Source organism: Anastrepha obliqua, chromosome 2 (assembly GCF_027943255.1).
Source record: "Anastrepha obliqua isolate idAnaObli1 chromosome 2, idAnaObli1_1.0, whole genome shotgun sequence".
Lineage (NCBI taxonomy): Eukaryota > Metazoa > Arthropoda > Insecta > Diptera > Tephritidae > Anastrepha > Anastrepha obliqua.
The window spans coordinates 22,461,140-22,479,122 of NC_072893.1; the positions used below are offsets into that span (position 1 = coordinate 22,461,140).

Consider the following 17,983-nt stretch of genomic DNA (forward strand, 5'->3'; position numbering starts at 1 on the left):
CACTAATAAGTTTTTATACAGGATTTAAAATAAAACTCGACTACCTAAAGGGAAAAAGAGAGAAAGAAATTATTTACGAAGTTATTAAAGAAAAACTAATCTTGGGGGACCTAAAGTCCCCGACTACGTACTCTTGGGTTAAGTAAGGTAGAGTGAAGACCAATTGAACTTGGACTTACTTAAATACTATGGCTGACTCTGTCGAATGCTTTTGAAAACTCGGTGAATATGACACTCCATTGTTGGCCTGTTTCAAATTGTTTTAAGACAAAATTTGCGAATAAATATAAATTCGTAACAGTAGATCTACCCTTAAGAAAGCCTTGCTGATAAGGCGATATGAGATCTGAAATTTGGAAGAAAATCAAATCATGAACCAGTTTTTCAAAGAGTTTAGTATACTAGAGATTTTGCAGATAGGGCGATAATTTTGGACATCCAACTTCCTTCCAGGAAAAATAATTCAATGTAATGACCCAGGAATGGTCTATTAGTCCATAAAATTTAAAAGACAAAAACAATTAAACTTGTTTTATTTTCTGTTTATTTTAAAATTTGAAAGGCGTTACTATATTCTTGAATGTTAAAAAAATAATATTCGGTACTTTCGATATCGCTTTCATCGTCACTGCTTTCATTGTCATTCGAAATTTTCAATTTTTCGGATGGTTGAACATATATATGTTAGATATAAAGGGTGGTTAAGTTTTAAGGGCCGGTGTTGATTTTGAATGAAATACAATTTTTTTTTAAATTATTATCATTTTTCTTTATTATGATAATATTGGTATGGCTCAATTACGTATAAAATAAAATATTGGCCAAACTTTTTTCTCATTCATGTGCGGAGATTCTGCTCTACGCCTGTGAAACATGCGGAAATTATACAGAATCTTCAAGTGTTCGTGAACCGCTGCTTGAGACGCATTCTACGTATCTGCTGGCCAGACAACTGGATATCTAACACCGAATTGCATTGACGATGCCATCAAAAACCAATCACAAATGAAATAAGAGAACGTAAATGGGAATGGCTTGGCCATACCCGGAAAGGTGGCACTGAAATCCACAAACAAGCGCTGCACTGGAACCCCGAAGGACAGCGCAGAAGAGGCAGACCTACGGGCTCTTAACGACGCAGCATCGAAGAGGATTACAAAGCCGTAGACAAAACAATGACCTGGCAGCAAGTGAAAAATATATCCGGGAATCGCACAAAATGGAAAAATTTTACTTTGGCCCTATGCTCCGCAACAGAGACAAAGGAGTATTGATGATAATGATGATGTACGTAGATTCGAACCTTTGCACTTCCGAATGATAGTCACGCACTAACCCACTCAGCTACGTCGACCGCGTATATGTACTCGTAGGTGGAGAAAAATGGGTTATGAAGGCTAAGCATTCTGATTTCCATAAAATTTTGTATCTCTATTTTGTAGATTTGCCCTTTCATATGAAAATACAGATTCATATAGGCCAGTTATGGAGTGAACTTTGGTATACGAAATCCCAACTTTTTTGCAATATAAATTTTCCATACAAAAGGCGCCTCGGGTTGTGCGTCTCTGAAAACAAGAAATTATAACAAAAGCTTCAGCGACCGGTCGCCTTATTTGCCTACACGAATTCGCACGCACACTCACATACTCGAGCAAATGTGTGTAAAGCCAATTCTTAATTAAATTTGTACGCGCACAAGACGCTGAAATTGCATTTCTAGTGGGTGAACTTAAAAAAACAACAACTACAAGAGTATAATAAGCTAACGCAAAGCTCTCTAATACTCGCTCAAATCCTAAATCATCGTCTCGTCCCGGCAGGAAAACTTTTAACTAGTGGAACACATTTCTGGTTCAGAACTAGACCGAATTCACCAATTACGAACCAATACGGGCTCATGATGCGAGACTGTAATAGAGTAAAAGCCGGGATAATATTATTTTTTATCCTTAATCTGCAAGTTACCATAGGAATTCCACTATTGCCTCTATTTGCAAGCAGTGGAAGATTAGTACCCTTTCTTGCTAGCTCATCGGCCTTGCAATTTCCGTCAATATATCTATGTCTCGAAACCCATATAAGCCGAAGTATTACTTCGCTGAGGAAGAGCAGCCTCAGCTGTATCCTAAGAGGCTGCTCTGACACTACTTGGGCCATCGTCGTATAAAATTCGGCGATTGCTTATACGAAACAGCTTCTCTGTCAGCTTCTCTCAACGCGCACTAGTCGTAGTCCTAAATTCCAAAGAACCGAACCAATTTCACAACACTGGATTTCTCTGCAGGGTTGGTGTGCTTTTGTACTTTTTTTTTAGCCAGCGTGAGTCTGCTAGTTGCATACTTACAAAGAATTAAACCCAAAGTTCTAAAGTTCTACCACTGCGAGCGTAAACAAACTTCAGCGTTCAAATAAATTACTTTCGCAAAAAAAAAGCAATAAAAACTGCAAATAGCATAGCCCGGCAAGTTTTCGCGCTAAGTAGTGGCGCAACCACTTTGCTAAAGGCATTCTGTTGATATTTGTCAGTTTGCTGCTTGACCTGACCTATCGCTCACTCTTCTCTAAAACGATTGGTTAACTTTGAAAGCTTCTTCAATGGACTTTGCCGCTTACCTCACCACATCGTGCCTGTTTATCTATCTCGGCAACCATTCGTTTTCATGAATTGCACATTAAAAGTGCAAAGTGTGTGTGTGTGCGTGTGTATAGCTACGATTATTTACGAATACCGGAATGCATAATGGAGCAGCTACAAATGAGAACACGTTCGCAGTAAACAAAACAATAACACAGCAAAACAACAAAACAACAAAATTCTCACTCAAACTCACGTGTGACAAGACGTGACTTAAGTGTGTCGGCGAGGTGGCACAGCCGAAGGCGGCATTTGTTGGAATTGTCGTAACGTGCGCGCTGGCAATTTGAGTTAATATTGATGCATAGAGTAGCGCCGTCGTGCTTGTGTAACACATTTACGAACACTAAAAGAAATTCTCACCGCGACGTCGGCACAATATTCGCGCTGATATATCGCTTCTACGTGTGCTTGGCGTCAAAAAGTGTTAATAGTGAAGATCTGCTGATATATTTTTATGTGCGCTTGAAGTAAGTCAAGGTATGGAGTGATTAACTTGCTCCAGCGGAGTTGCTTCTCTGGAGTTTCATGAGATCAAAATCGCTGAGAATCAGTTTAAAAGAAGTAAATAATTCGCGCGTACACTTCTGTTAGGTGTTTGGCCGAGCTCCTCCTCCTATTTGTGGTTTACGTCTTGATGTTGTTCCACAAATGCAGGGACCTACAGTTTTAAAACGCCTCCGAACAGCAGATCGAGCCTACGTACTCCGAATGGTAGTCACGCACAAACCCATTCGGCTACGGCACCGGTCGGAGAAGCAGTCTGGTTTACATAAAAAAATTAACACAAAGTCGAGTCTATATACCACTTCCACGGGGGTACTCGCTTAGAGGAATACAACTCGCTATAAAGCCAACAATAGTGTGCCGGCTTGCGGTATAATGGTAACATTTGATGTCTTTTAAGTGCTCACTGCATTGCGACTTAGTACAAAACATTTATTGTGATTATCTCATTTTCATGTCAGATGTACCATTCCATGAACTTCTCTTTTAAGTGCAATATCGCTGTTCTTTCGGATAGCCAAACTGCAATCCAAGCACTGAATTTGGCTACAACAACCTCTAAACTGGTAGAACAAAGCAGGAATAGCTTTACCACCTTGAGCGTAAACCTTTAACTTAATCTGGATTCCGAGGCAACGGAACATTGAAGGAAACGAAAAAGCGGACGAACTGCCAATGGGGGGTTCTGCCGTGAGTAACATTCTTGCAGAATCGGTATTCACACCATTGGCTACAATCAAGATTGCAATCTCCTCAAAATATCCTCGAATCACGAATTGTAGATGGGGGGATCAAACAATCAAGAAGGCAATCTTTTCAAAATATCTACGCATCACGGTTTGTAGATGGAGACATTAGACAACCTGCAAAGTCAGTAGAAGGGGACACAAAAGACCATCATCATTGATTCCGTGAGTTCCTAGCGGGACACCCTGGCAGGACACCCACAGCACCAACGCGCCATCTCGTCCGATTTCTGGGGATAACATCTTCACCCCTACTTCCAACTTAACCCGAGTTAAGCCGTCTCGCAATGCACAGCTCTTTTCCAGCTTTCTTTGGCCTGACAGGCGCTCTTCTTCTCACTGTGAGTGGATTCTATTCCATTACCTTCTTCGCTATTTTACCGGCTTCTTTGCGTAAAGTGTGACCAATCCACATCCATTCCAGTATTCTATTCCCACCTTTTCTGGTCCACCTACAACCACAAACAAACATCAACATTGGCAAATATGAAACGACGGGATGCCTACAGACTTACGGCAGTGATAACCGGCTTCTGATCCATAGGAAAGCAGGCAACTAAAATGGGTATCCCTTATAATATATACTGCCATAGTTGTAATCAACCGGAGCAAAAGGAAACTATCATATCTTCAATTTCCTCTGTGAAGGCCCTGCCCTATGCAAGGCGAGGATGTTAACCCTTGGCAAACCGCTTTTTGAAAACCGTCAAGAGCTGGCTGGATTAGAAGTAAACAGCCTAATTAGGTTTCTCAATCGCACAGACTGGATATAATCGCGAAGGGGTAATCGCATCACTTGTTGGCAGCGAGGATGTGGCAGCAAAATGGTGCGGAAACATTAATTGGATTCCTGGTAAATCACTACTTCAACCAACCATTCCAATAATTTTAACTTGGTTTTGCGTTCTTTCGCTCATCAACGGAGTTCAGCTATTGGCGAAAAGTGTTAAATACAGTTAGTCCCGCATACCCTAGCCAAATGTCTGTTAGTACCGAACAACACGCGTTCACATGTCTCACATTCTTTGTCCTCACAAAAACTTGATGTCACTTCAAAAGTTTAAATGTTGAGCTTGAGGTTGCATCGCTCTTCGAGCCCCGCAAAGTGTGTAAAGAAAGAAGGAGCTCACAACCAAATATCCTGGATTGCTTCGCCTTCTCACATTAGCTTGCTCTCGAGTGGATATTTGGAATCGAAGCCCGGAAGTTGTGAGCTGCTTGGACCATATTCAGAGGAATCGTCCTGACCGCTCCCAAGCGAATTCCAATCAGGTGCTTTTTCCACTTCAAAGACTTTTATATATGGGACCATCCTCCCGACCCAAATCGCGTAAGCGGTTATCACGCCAAGGGAGAAGAAGTGTAAAGAATAAATCTATTGAACCATAATTTTCGTCTTATTTCCAGAAGCCGGCCACGAGTCTGGCAAGTTGTCTGCAGTCTCTTATGCGCAGTGAGAGCAAATACCTGGGTAGACTAACCGATATTGGGAAGACTATTAACAAAGCCCACTTAGCCACTCGACACCTACTTGGTATTCTTGAGCAACCAAATGGAAGGTGTGCGTTCTACTACCCAAGGAACATGTTAGGATAGGGAACTACGACTGATATCGTTCCTCTAACGAAATTCTCTAGAAAATTTCACCACACACAAACTTAGATAGATAGATAGATTTTATAAGAGGTTTTCACTTCGACTTCATGGTCCTTTGATAATTCTACTCATCACAGTACCTCATCCAGACTCAGTTCCCTTATTAAGCTCAGGATAGAGCTGGGCTGGATTGAGCGTGTGTGCCTTTCTTCTGGCTGCAATTAGCCAAGATGTGTTAACCTTCTCCTCACTATAGCGCTGCGATCCAGAAGAAGGTGCATTGGAGTCTCCTGAGATTAATCGCAAAAAACAGCAAGACTCCGTAGACCAAATCTCAATCATGTGGATGGATATGATTTTTTTCAACCATGGACCTATTTATGTGTATTTTCGACCTGCGAGTCAAATAAATGTTGGCAGTAGTCCACAATGGCGAAATGGTCAAATGTCTCTCCAGAAAATGTGCGCCTAAATATTGCTATGGATTAGCTTGCGTTGTCCAGCCAATTCTGAATTAGAGGACTGCCCAATGATTTAAGAGTAACTGGGTTTTAACAGCAAATTTTATGCGCTTTAGCCGTCCTTGCGTAATATTCAGCTGAAATAAGCTAGACGCAGTCATGTTGACATGGTTTTGTAGACGCTGTTTGTGAGCTGTGGCAAATTGTTTCATCACCTCAGTGACAGTTAACATGCCGAGATCACGGTGAAGATCACTGTTTCATATGCAGGATGGGTCATTTACTATATTTCGAGGAACCTCGTTCTGCAGACGTTGAATGGAGGTGATGTACTTTTTGCTTGCATATCCTCAGAATCGGATGCCATAGGTCCACAGACAGGCTTTAAGATTTGTTTGCATATAAGTAATTTGTTGAAAGTTGATAAAGTCGAAGAATGCCGCCCAATTAGGTAATGTACTCGTTTTTTTTGAATTTCAAATCGAGCTCGTCGCGTTTCTTTTTTACGTGCGCTTTCCTTTCCTTTCCTCGGCTTCATTGGCATAAGATTGATTTGTATTCAGTATTTTTTTTCTTGTTTAGTTGAATTTTCCACTTTTTGGCCAAGGAAACAGTCTGGTTGATAAGATCTTGAAGCTCAGTAGCAGCACTGGCGATTTGCAAATGTTGCAGTTACATATTGGTTTGCCGATGGTAGGTCTTGTGTGTAGAGGAGATACAGCAGAGGGTCCAAGATGTTCCCTTGTGGTACGCCGGCGCTTATTTTTTTTTTTTTAACAGAATAGACATTTTCGTATTTAACGCAAAAGTACCTGTCATCGAGATATGACGAAAGCACCTGGCAGAATTATGCTAGCAGTATTTTTGAAAAAATTAGAGACTTCGTTACGAGATTTTCCAGACTTGGGTATCATTATAACTTCCGTGAATTTCTAGTATAATGGCATATATCTCAAGCTCAAGCACTTATTAAGTAAGCTCCTTGGCCCGGAGCCCGTTCTACCACTCTCTTCTGCAGCCATCAAAGCCACGGTTAGTAAACGGGTTACTCTAACCTACAAGCGAGCTTCGCAGGCTGAGACAGGCTGCAGATGAATTAAACTGATGTTACCTGTCATGTGCGACCGACTGTCGCAGTTAGTCCTTTCACTAAGCAGAGAGGACTGTAGGAGGCTGGTTGGACAGATGACGGGTCACTTTCTATGAGCAAAGCACATGGAAAAGGTAGGGATCTCAAACAGTGCACTCTGCACAGCATGTGGAGAGGAGGATGATACGGTGGACCGCTTCCTGAGCATCTGCCCCGCCTTCGCTCGAATCAGGTTTGAGGACTTTGAGTTAAGAAGGGACCACCTTGGCTCCTTGGCACCACAAGATCTACTCAGATTTCTTCGGAGGTCAAGTAGATTTAAAGAAAATTAAAAAGGGAATTCAGGTGTAGTACAATGGACTTAATTGTGCCTGAGTGCTGTACTTGCTAGTCTGTCCCGACGAAAAACAAAAAGCGAACGTCAAGTAAATTAGGCAGTTCATTGGGTGTTTTCGTGGCACTTCAGCGGGTATTAAATGAAAACCAGGAGACTTTTTCAGCTTCATTTTATTGATTTCTTTGCCAACTTCTTTTGGCTGGTAGCTGGAGTAATGTGAACAGCGCATTCATGCAAACTTTTGCTTGTTGCTTCGATTAAATCGTAGCCGTCATTTGGGCTAAAGGTTTCCGCAAGGTGTTCAGCAAATATTTTCGCTTTTTGCTCACTCGTTTTGGTCCAGTGCCTTTCTTCAATTTTAATCCAATCTGGTCATAAACCGATTTAAAACATTTTATTCTCAGTTCAAGCTCAACAATTATGGCTTCTGTAAGAATAACCGGCCCTACTGTTGCTGGATCCCGGAATATATTCTACGCTAATAGTAACCCTCGCGTCCACTAGATGCAGTTCGTTCGCGTATCCGCAACTGCTTTCAAAAATTTATGCGCGTCAGAATAAAAATAACTTACACCATTTGCTCTGAGTGCATTTTTCATATATCTACATATTTAGCTGGCTGCTGGCTGTCCATTCAAATAGCACTCGCACTCATTCAACAGTTGTTTGTTTGTGGCAGCACCAATACGTCTAACGCTATTTGCGAATTGAGTCAAATATTATGGAAACGTTTTGCTGGCATTTCAGTGCTTTTATGAATTCTCCGGTGACAAGTTGTTGGCGCATGTGAAAACGGTTCAGCTACGAATAGACCCACACACACACACGCATACATGCTTGCATATTTGCAGTAAAATGACAATGAGCAACCGAGCTGCACTTGAATGGCATTGAACGTACAACAAAACTACGCGATTTAATATTTTGCTAATATTTGTTTAATGCAAAATATTGTTCAGATGCTCAAGTGAAAATTTTTGTGCAAGCAAAGTGAATTTAAGAAAAAGTGTTATTGAAACATTATTGAGGGAAAGTGCAAGGGAAAAATACAAATTTTGTGTACGTATGTATAATGAAGTGATGCGAAAATATAAAATAATCATAAAATATTATATTTGAGTTATATAAATGAGCACTTGAGAAAAGGTAAAAAAATTAAATTATATAATTAAAAAATGTTTGTGTTTTATATTAAATTTAAAACAGATTTTGCTAAATTTTAAATAAATTTGAATTCATTTTAATATTTTTAAATCAAAATATTTTTGAAAAAAATACCTATTTGAAAATGCGCATGAAACAAATAAACTAAAAAACAATTTGCATGAAATAAATTTTGAACAAAAAATTCAGCATAATGAAATTATTGAAAATAAAATATAAATTTTGCGTTTTTACCTTAAATTTAAAAAATAAATTATTAAATTTAAAATAGATTTGAATTAATTTTCATATCTTTAGATTAACATACTTTTGAAAAGAAAAAACAAAAACAGTATTCACCTCACATTTGAATTTGCGCATGAAATAAATAAACTAAAAAAACTTCCCATGACACAAATTTTGAAACAAAACAAATTGAACAAAATAAAATTATTCAAAATAAAATATAAAGCTGCTTTGCGTTTTTATCTTAATTTTAAAACAGATTTTGCTAAATTTAAAAAAGATTTGAATTAATTTTAATGTCTTTAAATTAAAATATTTTTGAAAAAAAAAACACAGTATTCACCTCACATTTGAAAATTCGCATGAAACATATAAACTAAAAAAAATTTGCATGAAATAAATTTTGAAAAACAAAATTTCCATGAAATAAATAAAAAAAAAAAAAATTCAGCACAATAAAATTATTCAAAATAAAATATAAATTTGCTCTGCGTTTTTATCTTAAATTTAAAACAGTTTTTGCTACATTTAAAATAGATTTGAATTAATTTTATTATATCTAAACTAACATACTTTAAAAAAATAAGAAACAATATTCACCTCAAATGAAACAAATTTTGAAAAAAAAAAAATTCAGTAAAATAAAGTTATTAACCCTTTGGGGACGGAGCCGCTCGACGGGCGAGCGTCGCTGGGGACGAGAGGTATTGGAGTGCGCAGTTAAAATTATAAATACGTTGAACGTTATAAAAACTGAGGCTTTATTTAACACAAGAAACATTTTTCATAAAATCAAAAAATAATTATTAACTATGAAGCCTAAAAGGTCAAAAAATGGCCATTTTAGCCATTTTTGATAATTTTTTTTGGGATAGAAATTTTTTTTTTCAATTTTCGACGAAAAAGTCGCATAGTACAACTCTTTAGCTTTAAAACCCATTTTTTTAAATTATTGTACGATTTTTTAAAAAAAAGTTATGACATTTTGAAATTAACAGTTTCAGTTACGTATACGTTGGGTATAACGTCTATTGGCGTAACTGAAACTGTTAATTTCAAAATGTCATAACTTTTTTTTAAAAAATCGTACAATAATTTAAAAAAAAAGGGTTTTAAAGCTAAAGAGTTGTACTATGCGACCTTTTCGTCGAAAATTGAAAAAAAAAAATTTCTATCCCAAAAAAAAATTATCAAAAATGGCTAAAATGGCCATTTTTTGACCTTTTAGGCTTCATTTACCAAAAATCCTGACGTGATGGAGCATTTTGAAGGTCAGATTCGTTTTCAGCGCATAAAAAACTACAAGAAACAAGTACAGCCATTCTAGAAACTGAAAAAAGTTAAATTTCGCCGGCCTGTGTAATAAAATATAAATTTCCTTGCGTTATATAAAAATCACGCGGAATATGACTTGCAATTTAGTTACAGACAAATACTGCGCTAAAGAACAAAAAAAATACACTTTTGAATGGGTAAATTTAATTATAGAATTTTAAATGAGTATACCGCTTGACAGCTAACACTATGCCTACACTGGCGATTTTAAAAACATTTTCTTTAGGTCACTTTCGTGCGCGTGAATTCTGAATAAAACTTTGCAGTTAACTTAAATTTGTGTTCTCAATGAGCTAAAGGCTTGGAATTTTCAGCGTACGAGCAGCTCAGACCTCGAAGGCGCTCTAAAGCAATCTTAATCCCATTTTTTTTTTCGTCGGGACAACTAGCAAGTACAGCTTGTACTTATATGGGTTCCAGGACACTCCGGTGTTCAAGGAAACGAAATTGCCGATGAATTGGCCAACCGTGGATCAGCGGTTCCCCCACAAAGGCCAGAGCCAATAATCGTAATCAGTTCCGCAGGAATCATGAATCGGATCAGCGATTATGTAGGCAATCTACATAAAGAGCGATGGTCCGGTCTGGAACACTGCAGCACTGCAAAGTGTTTTGTGACAAGTCCGAACAAAAAACTGTCAAACTTTCTACTAAAACTTGGAAGGAAAGACGTTCGGTTGATGGTCGGTATCATTTCAGGACACAACCCATGGGGTCAGCATATGATCACCATTGGAATCATTGAGGATCCAATTTGCCTGTCGTGCTTGGAGGAGGCGGATAGCACTGAGCACTTTCTCTGTGAGTGTCCTAGAGCAAGGCTACGAGTTTTGTGTTCCAATGTCTTGAGAACGAGTAATATTCGTTCTCTAAAACTGGAGGATATTTGCAGATTTGCCAAAGAATCTGGAGAATTCTCATAGGACTAACTACCTTTATCTCTGTCTCTATTCTTTCCTATCTCTTTCCCTGATACTTTTGTCCTTCCCTCCTTGACTATCTACCCTCTTTCCATAGCTCTAAATACAATGGGCTTTTTAGCCTGAGTGTTTTAGGAGCCACCAAATCTCCTGGTGCTCCATGGCTCGACCTCTTCAAATTTCAATTTCTATTTCAGCAAGTACAGCACTCAGACAACAACTACTCGACCTCCGAAGAAATCTGAGTAGATTTTGTGGTGCCAAGGAGCCAAGGTGCTCGCTTCTTAACACATCAGTGCTAAAGACCTCATGCCTGATTCGAACGAAGGCCGGGGAGGCGCAGAGAAAGTGGTCCGCCGTCTCATCCTCCTCTCCACATACTGCGCAGAGTGCCCTCTCTGAGATGCCTACCTTTTCCATGTGCTTCGCCCATAGAAAGTGGGTCGTCATCAACCCACCCAACTGAGTGCAGTCTCTTCTGCTTAATGATGGGAGAATCTGCGATAGTTTGTCGGACATGGAGGTAACATCAGTTTTGTTCATCTGCAATCTCTGTCAACCTGCCAAAGTCGCTTGTGGGTTGAAGTAACCCATTCAGCCTGGTTTCCACAAGAAAGTTCATTACTTCTTGAACGGCATACTTCTCCGCTTGAATCACAGATGCGTACATTCCAAGAGCAAAGAGTAGTTTTGTCCTGCTGAATTCCAAGTAGACACCAGAACCGGAACCGTGCTCGGTCTTGGAGCCATCCGTGAAAATACGAAAACAGTGTTTGCTGGGCTCAATCCCTCAGATGGTGGTGGGGTCAAGATACTCGTGCATGGAAATTGTGCATTTGTAGTACAATTTGACTTATATTCACAATGCGTATTCCTTATAAAGGTGCAGGGATCTATTGCGCAACTGACCACTGCAGTATCTTTCAAGCAAAAGCCTTTGCTGTAGAAAAAGCTGCAGAATTAGCAATTGCAGAGACTTCGAGTAACTCCAAAATAAATATGTATATTCCGCGACAGTCAAGCAGCGATAAGAGCAATAAACTCATATGGAAACTCATCTCAACACATGCCCAGTTCCCCAGTTCCCTTATTAAACTTAAGATAGAGCTGGGTTGGACTGGGCATATGTGCCTTTCTTTTGGCTGGGAGTGAACAAGATGTCCCAACCTTCTCCGCGCTATAGTGCTGCATTCAAGGAGAAGGGGTTTCATTGAAGTCTCCTGAGATTGGGCGCAGAAATTACAAGAGTCGGTAGACCAAATCCCGATCATCTGTAGATGACTTCGTAGTCTGCAATAGCCTGTAAGAATGCCCGTGAGCAATCTCAGTTTATCCTTGAGAAGAGTTTTGAGTTTTTTAAACCTCTTTTGGTTGTACCGCCCAGTAAAGATTTCGGCTGACATAGCCCCATAGTGTGGTGCTAGCTAAGCACCCTTAGCTTTAGCTCTTCACTCTTAAGCTTGGAAAGCGTAGCAAGGAAAGGCTCGAATCTTATTAATGACGTGGCCACATCTTCTCTTGCCGATGCGTCCGCTACATCGTTCCCAGTTATACCCTTGTGTCTTGGGACCCAAATTAGGCGGATGTGATTGTTAACTCCTAAGAGATTCAGTTTCTCGATACACTCAAGGACCAGTAAAGGCTTAATCTCGCTGAAAAGACAAAGCCTTCAGTGCCGCCGTAAGTTCCTGTCTAAGTTAATCTCTGCACATAAACAGATGGCATACATTTCCGCTTGGAAGATGCTTAAAGAACTACCCATCGGCGCAGGGCGCGACCTAGGCATAGATTCAACGGCTCCGCTGACTAGGTCATGACAGTATTCCGGGTCTGAAAGTATCCAATGCGGTACCACCTGGTAGAAGCAGAGGAAGAAGAAGTCCTTCTCCGGGAAGGAAGGCCTTGGAAAAGCCATTGTCCGCAAGTTGGCCAAAACACCTGCAAGTCACATTCGGACAGCTTGCGATTCGTTTCTGGACCTTCTCAAGGCCATAGTCAAGGCAAAAGGTGGTCATATCGAGCAAAAGTAAATTGATTCTTAATTTCGTATTATTTTCACTTACTTTTTACTTTGAATTGAATGAAAGTAATTTTCCAAACTAAATTTATGGCCTTTTTAATTAGCTACACTTCGAGTGCCGGACCCTGTAGACTTCTGAGTTTTATTCCTAGAGCCTTCCGTTTGGTGAACATGTGGGGTTTCCATGTACGTTTGCTTTCAAGATGCATGCCGAGATATTTTGTGACGTTGATTTGGGGAATGATTTTGTTATTGAGCCTAACGGGTGGGCAAGTTTTTCGATTTAGGGTAAAAGTCACTTGAAAAGATTTTGTCTCGTTTGGTTTAATGTGCCATTCTTTCAGCCAATGAGTTATCAAGTCGTTTTCAGTAGTTTTTGGGTGCCACATGAGGATGGGAGTTAATTGTGAGTACGGCAGTATCATTCGAGAAAGTTCCGACTATTATTACTTCAGAAGGTTGTAGATCCTATGCATATAGCAAGTATAGGATGGGGCCCATAATACTCCCTTGGGGTACACCAGCTGAACTTTCACTTAGTTCAAACTGTTCTTCACCTTGTTTGACAAAGAAATATCAATTTTCGAGAAAAGACTTAGTAAATACCCTATGATCAAAAAGTACCGGGAATGTTTAATTTTAACGAACCTCGCACGTGGGTACCGGTCCATATTTTTTTTTTTCTTATGTTGGCAGGACTGTAAGACACACATCTGTCACTTTCCATCGGATCATTAGTGTTTGCCTGGCCGGCCAGAAATGTGGGCAAACAATTCTTGGATTTTGCATGATGATAACGCGCCATCGCACCGAGCCCGAATTGTGCTGGATTATTTGACAAAACCCGAAGTAAATACCATCGTGCAAGCACCGTATTCACCTGATATGGCCCCGTGCGACTTCCTTTCGTTTCCCAAGTTGAAGTTACCACTTCGTGGAGGGAGATTTCAGTCGATAGAAGAGATCAAATGCGAGGAAGGAGCTGAAGGCCATCCCTTCGTCGGCCTAATACAGGTGCATGCAGGACTGGGTTAAACGTTGGGACATGAGCGTTGCTTCAGACGGGTCATATTTTGAAGGAGATAAAATAAATTTGGCTGAAATTTAACTATGTTTTGATTTATTTAAACATTCCCGGTACTTTCTGATCATAGTACCGTTTATTAGTAGTAATAGTTTATTGGTAGAGAGTCTTTTATTTTATAGAGTAAGCCATCATGCCGAACGCGGTCAAAGACTCGAATATCGAAAAAAACCACTGTGTAATTTTTTTTTGTTCAAATACTTGGTGAATATTATTAACGAGTCTGTGTACTTGTTCGATGGTACTCTGATTTTTCCTGAAACCCAATTGGTGATTTGAGATTGGGATTCGGTCTTCAATTATAGACATCAATCTTTTGAGGAAAAGGGATTCCATTACTTTAGAGGCAATAGGCTGATGGGCTTATATTATTCGACTTGTTCAGCGCTTTCTCCTGGTTTGAGGATCATTTTTACTTGAGCTACTTTCCTTTGAGGTGGAGCAAAATCAGATGTACGTAAGGAAAGTGAGTCCTTCTTCTGGAAGTTCTTTTAGTAACTCTCCCGTTATGAGGTCATATCCAGGTGCCTCATTTTTATTAAGTTTTTTTATCGCTTCCTTAACTTCATTTTTTGAGAATTTTTTTTATCGGTGAGTCAATCTGGTGCGTGTGTTCTATGTAAGATATCTTTTACTTATTAAACAGTCCTTGAGAGGGTTCGATTTCATTGGGGCAGAACGCTCGGGTCAAGTGACGAGCAAATGTGTTTGCCTTTTCGAGATCTGTTTTAGCCCATTTGTTAGTTTCCATTTTGATGGATGACTATGCTAGAGTTGGCCTTTTTAAATTTCACATTCTTTTTATAGAAGTTTGAAATAGTTCATGAAGCTGAAATAGTTCTGGAGCTGAAAGTAGTGTTCTTTTTTAAAGAGTTTTTTGAGTTCTTCAGTAAGTAAGTTAAGTGTTTTTTTTTTACCTCAGAGTGTCTGCTTCTTTGCCATGTTTCTCTGGCTTGTCATTTTTCTTTCAATTTTTCTTTTACCTAAAGAGATATCTGAGTATAGTGGTGCTTGGTGAGACAGGGTATTGAGCTCCATCCGGCATGTGGGACACAATTATTGAAATACTCGATTTGTAATAAACTAAGCAGAGGTTAAATCTGTTTACCATTCGGCATAGGCGAAGAAAACAAAACTAAGAATAAGATTAAAAAAATGTCAAAGGATTTATTTCAGCTTTTTAAAGTAAAAATTTACTAATTTTCAGGGGCCTAAAAGGAAATAAGGGAAAATGAGACAAAACTAATATTAAACCTGAGAAAACAATGAATCTGAAGAAAACAATATTCAATTACATTTAACAGCTTCCATGTCCTCCGGGTTTTATTGTAGCTAATACTAGTCGTTGTAGCATCGAATTTACGAGTGCCTGACGGACACTAAGGACTGTTTTTGCTTATTCCTATTGAATAGCCTTTTTAAGGTGCAATAGATTAATAAACTTGCGTCCGCCCTTGACAAACTGGCTTACTAAGAATACTGCAGGAGGTTCTTCTATGGAATTAGGTCTGGACTCACTTCAGCGCAGGACTCGAAAAACTGCTATGTACGCTCAGCACTGTGGATTGGAACATTGTCCTGTTGATACGTTCACGCCTCTCCGTGAAATTCTTCGGTAAAAATCAAAAAAAAATTCATCTAAGGTCCCTACGTAGTTTTCTGCGTACATCTTATGCGAAATAAGACAAATTGGGGGGTCTTGCCACGGTAGCTAAAGCACGCCACGTCACACAGGTCATAAGAGAGCCACTATGGAAGTTTCGGGAGTGACGCGTTTGTCGTAGCTGGCGAATTTCTCTCCACTACTTCTGACAATCATGAGTTCCATTGTGATAACTTTTTTTTTTCAACGCTAAAAATGATGGTTTGCCATTCATCATCCCATATCGGTGAATTCCAGCCTAGCTCTTTGTGGCGTGGTGTAAGCTTCGGTGCGGCTAGTCTATTTCGATATTTTAAATTCGAATATTCACTCAAAATTTGCCGTATTCTTCTATTCATAATATTAAGAGGAAAGTTCGCATCTAATTTGGTTAGGGCTGATGTTTTTATTGGCATCCAACCGTCTTATCTCTATCTTACACCCGTTGTCAATCTTAGTCTTCGGACCGTTTGCTTTAATTTTTCCATATCCTTCAGGATTTTTTCAAAAAGTTGTGGATGGTATTTTTATTTCGATTTACTTTTTTTTTTTTTTTTTAAACTTTATTTTGTATTCTGTCTATACTTACAATTCTTAGAAGACATTTTACAAATATTTGGTTACATTTAAGAGTGGCTTTGATTTTAGTATTAAAGTAATATTTCCAGTGAAATATTCTTTCTAATAAATAATTCAATATTTTATAGATGGCTCTTGGACGAGCTGAATTGGTGTTTTTCTTTTCAACCTGAAAAAGACACATGATGGTGACATGAGGGTAGAGGCCAGTTCATTTGGGTGCGATTGAAGTTGATTTCGGTATTTACTGGTTACATTTTGTAACCCTCTTTTATTGAAGGGATGTCTAAGTCCCGATGAATTTGGGCATTTGTCACGTACCACGGAGCGTTGACTAGGGTGCGTAGAGTCTTGGACTGGAAACGCTGCAGGATTTCCAAGTTTGAATTTGACGCAGTACCCCACAGTTGGATTCCGTAAGTCCAGACTGGTTTTATCACAGATTTGTAGAGGATAAGTTTGTTGTCCATTGAGAGGGTGGATTTGTGGTTTAGCAGCCAATACATATTACGGAATATTAAACCTAGAACTTTCCTTTTCGTTTATCCAAATGAATGCCTAGATATTTAGCACTATCACATTGCGGAATCGGAATACGGTTTAAGTTGATTTGTGGGCAGGTGGTTCTTTTTGTGGTAAAGGTTACGTGTTGAGATTTATGTTCGTTTACTTTCAACCGCCAGCTCCGGAGCCATTTGGAGATTTTATTTATGCTTATTTGGAGCATATAACAGGCTTCTACGGGATCCACTGCTGTCGCCATAATAGCGATGTCATCGGCAAAAGTACCAGTTAGTACACCTTTTGTGTTTGGCAGATCGTATGTAAAAATTAAGTACAGGATTGGACCTAATATACTGCCTTGTGGGACCCCAGCTTTAATTTGTTGGAAATTGGAAATTTCATTTTCGTAATTTACGTAGAACATTCGTTGGTTTAGATATGATTTAAGGAGCAAATAGGTATTTAGTGGTAATTTCTTTTTTATTTTAAAGAGTAGGCCTTGGTGCCACACTCGGTCGAAGGCTTGTGATATGTCCAGGAAAACTGCTGAGCAGATTTGTTTTCGGTCGAGCGCTGTTTGTATTTTTTCGACAAGTCTATGGACTTGCTCAATTATCGAATGCTCATTCCTGAAACCAAACTGATGTTTCGGAATTATTTGTTTGCGTTCGATAAAAACCATTTAACGTTTAAGGAAGATCTTTTCAAAAACTTTTGACAGTATTGGTAGAAGACTGATAGGGCGATAGGATTTCACTTCATCGCCTGGTTTTCCTGTCTTGAGCACCATTTTAATTTCTGCTACTTTCCATTGAGCTGGGAAAATGTTTCTGGTTAAGCACGCATTAAGGGGGGACTCTACTGTAAAACTTAAAAAAAATCGATTTTTTACTTTTTGTTGAAACATACTCAGAAACAACTCCAGAATGTTCCATGAAAATCTTAAAAAGAAATCTTGAATAGTTTTCAAGTTATAAAAGTTTTAACAAAGCAGGTATAAACTGAGCGCTCGAGCGATTTACGGTCATATGCTGTAAGTATGAAAAATTGTTTAAGCGTGTTTTTCTCGAAACCACGTTTTCAAAATTGCCCACATCACAGCTCCGTGAAAAATTAACATATCAAGCTCAAACTT

General features: G+C 39.1%; 1 protein-coding gene across 1 annotated transcript in view; it reads left to right on the forward strand.

Annotated features, from left to right (window-relative positions):
• Positions 1-8,105: 8,105 nt before the first annotated feature.
• LOC129238619 (period circadian protein) overlaps positions 8,106-17,983 on the forward strand; it is a 52,693-nt gene continuing 42,815 nt past the window's right edge. Inside the window, exon 1 of the mRNA XM_054873700.1 lies at positions 8,106-8,434. The gene's annotated coding sequence lies outside the window, so the exon portion shown is untranslated. The remainder of the gene's footprint in view (positions 8,435-17,983) is intronic.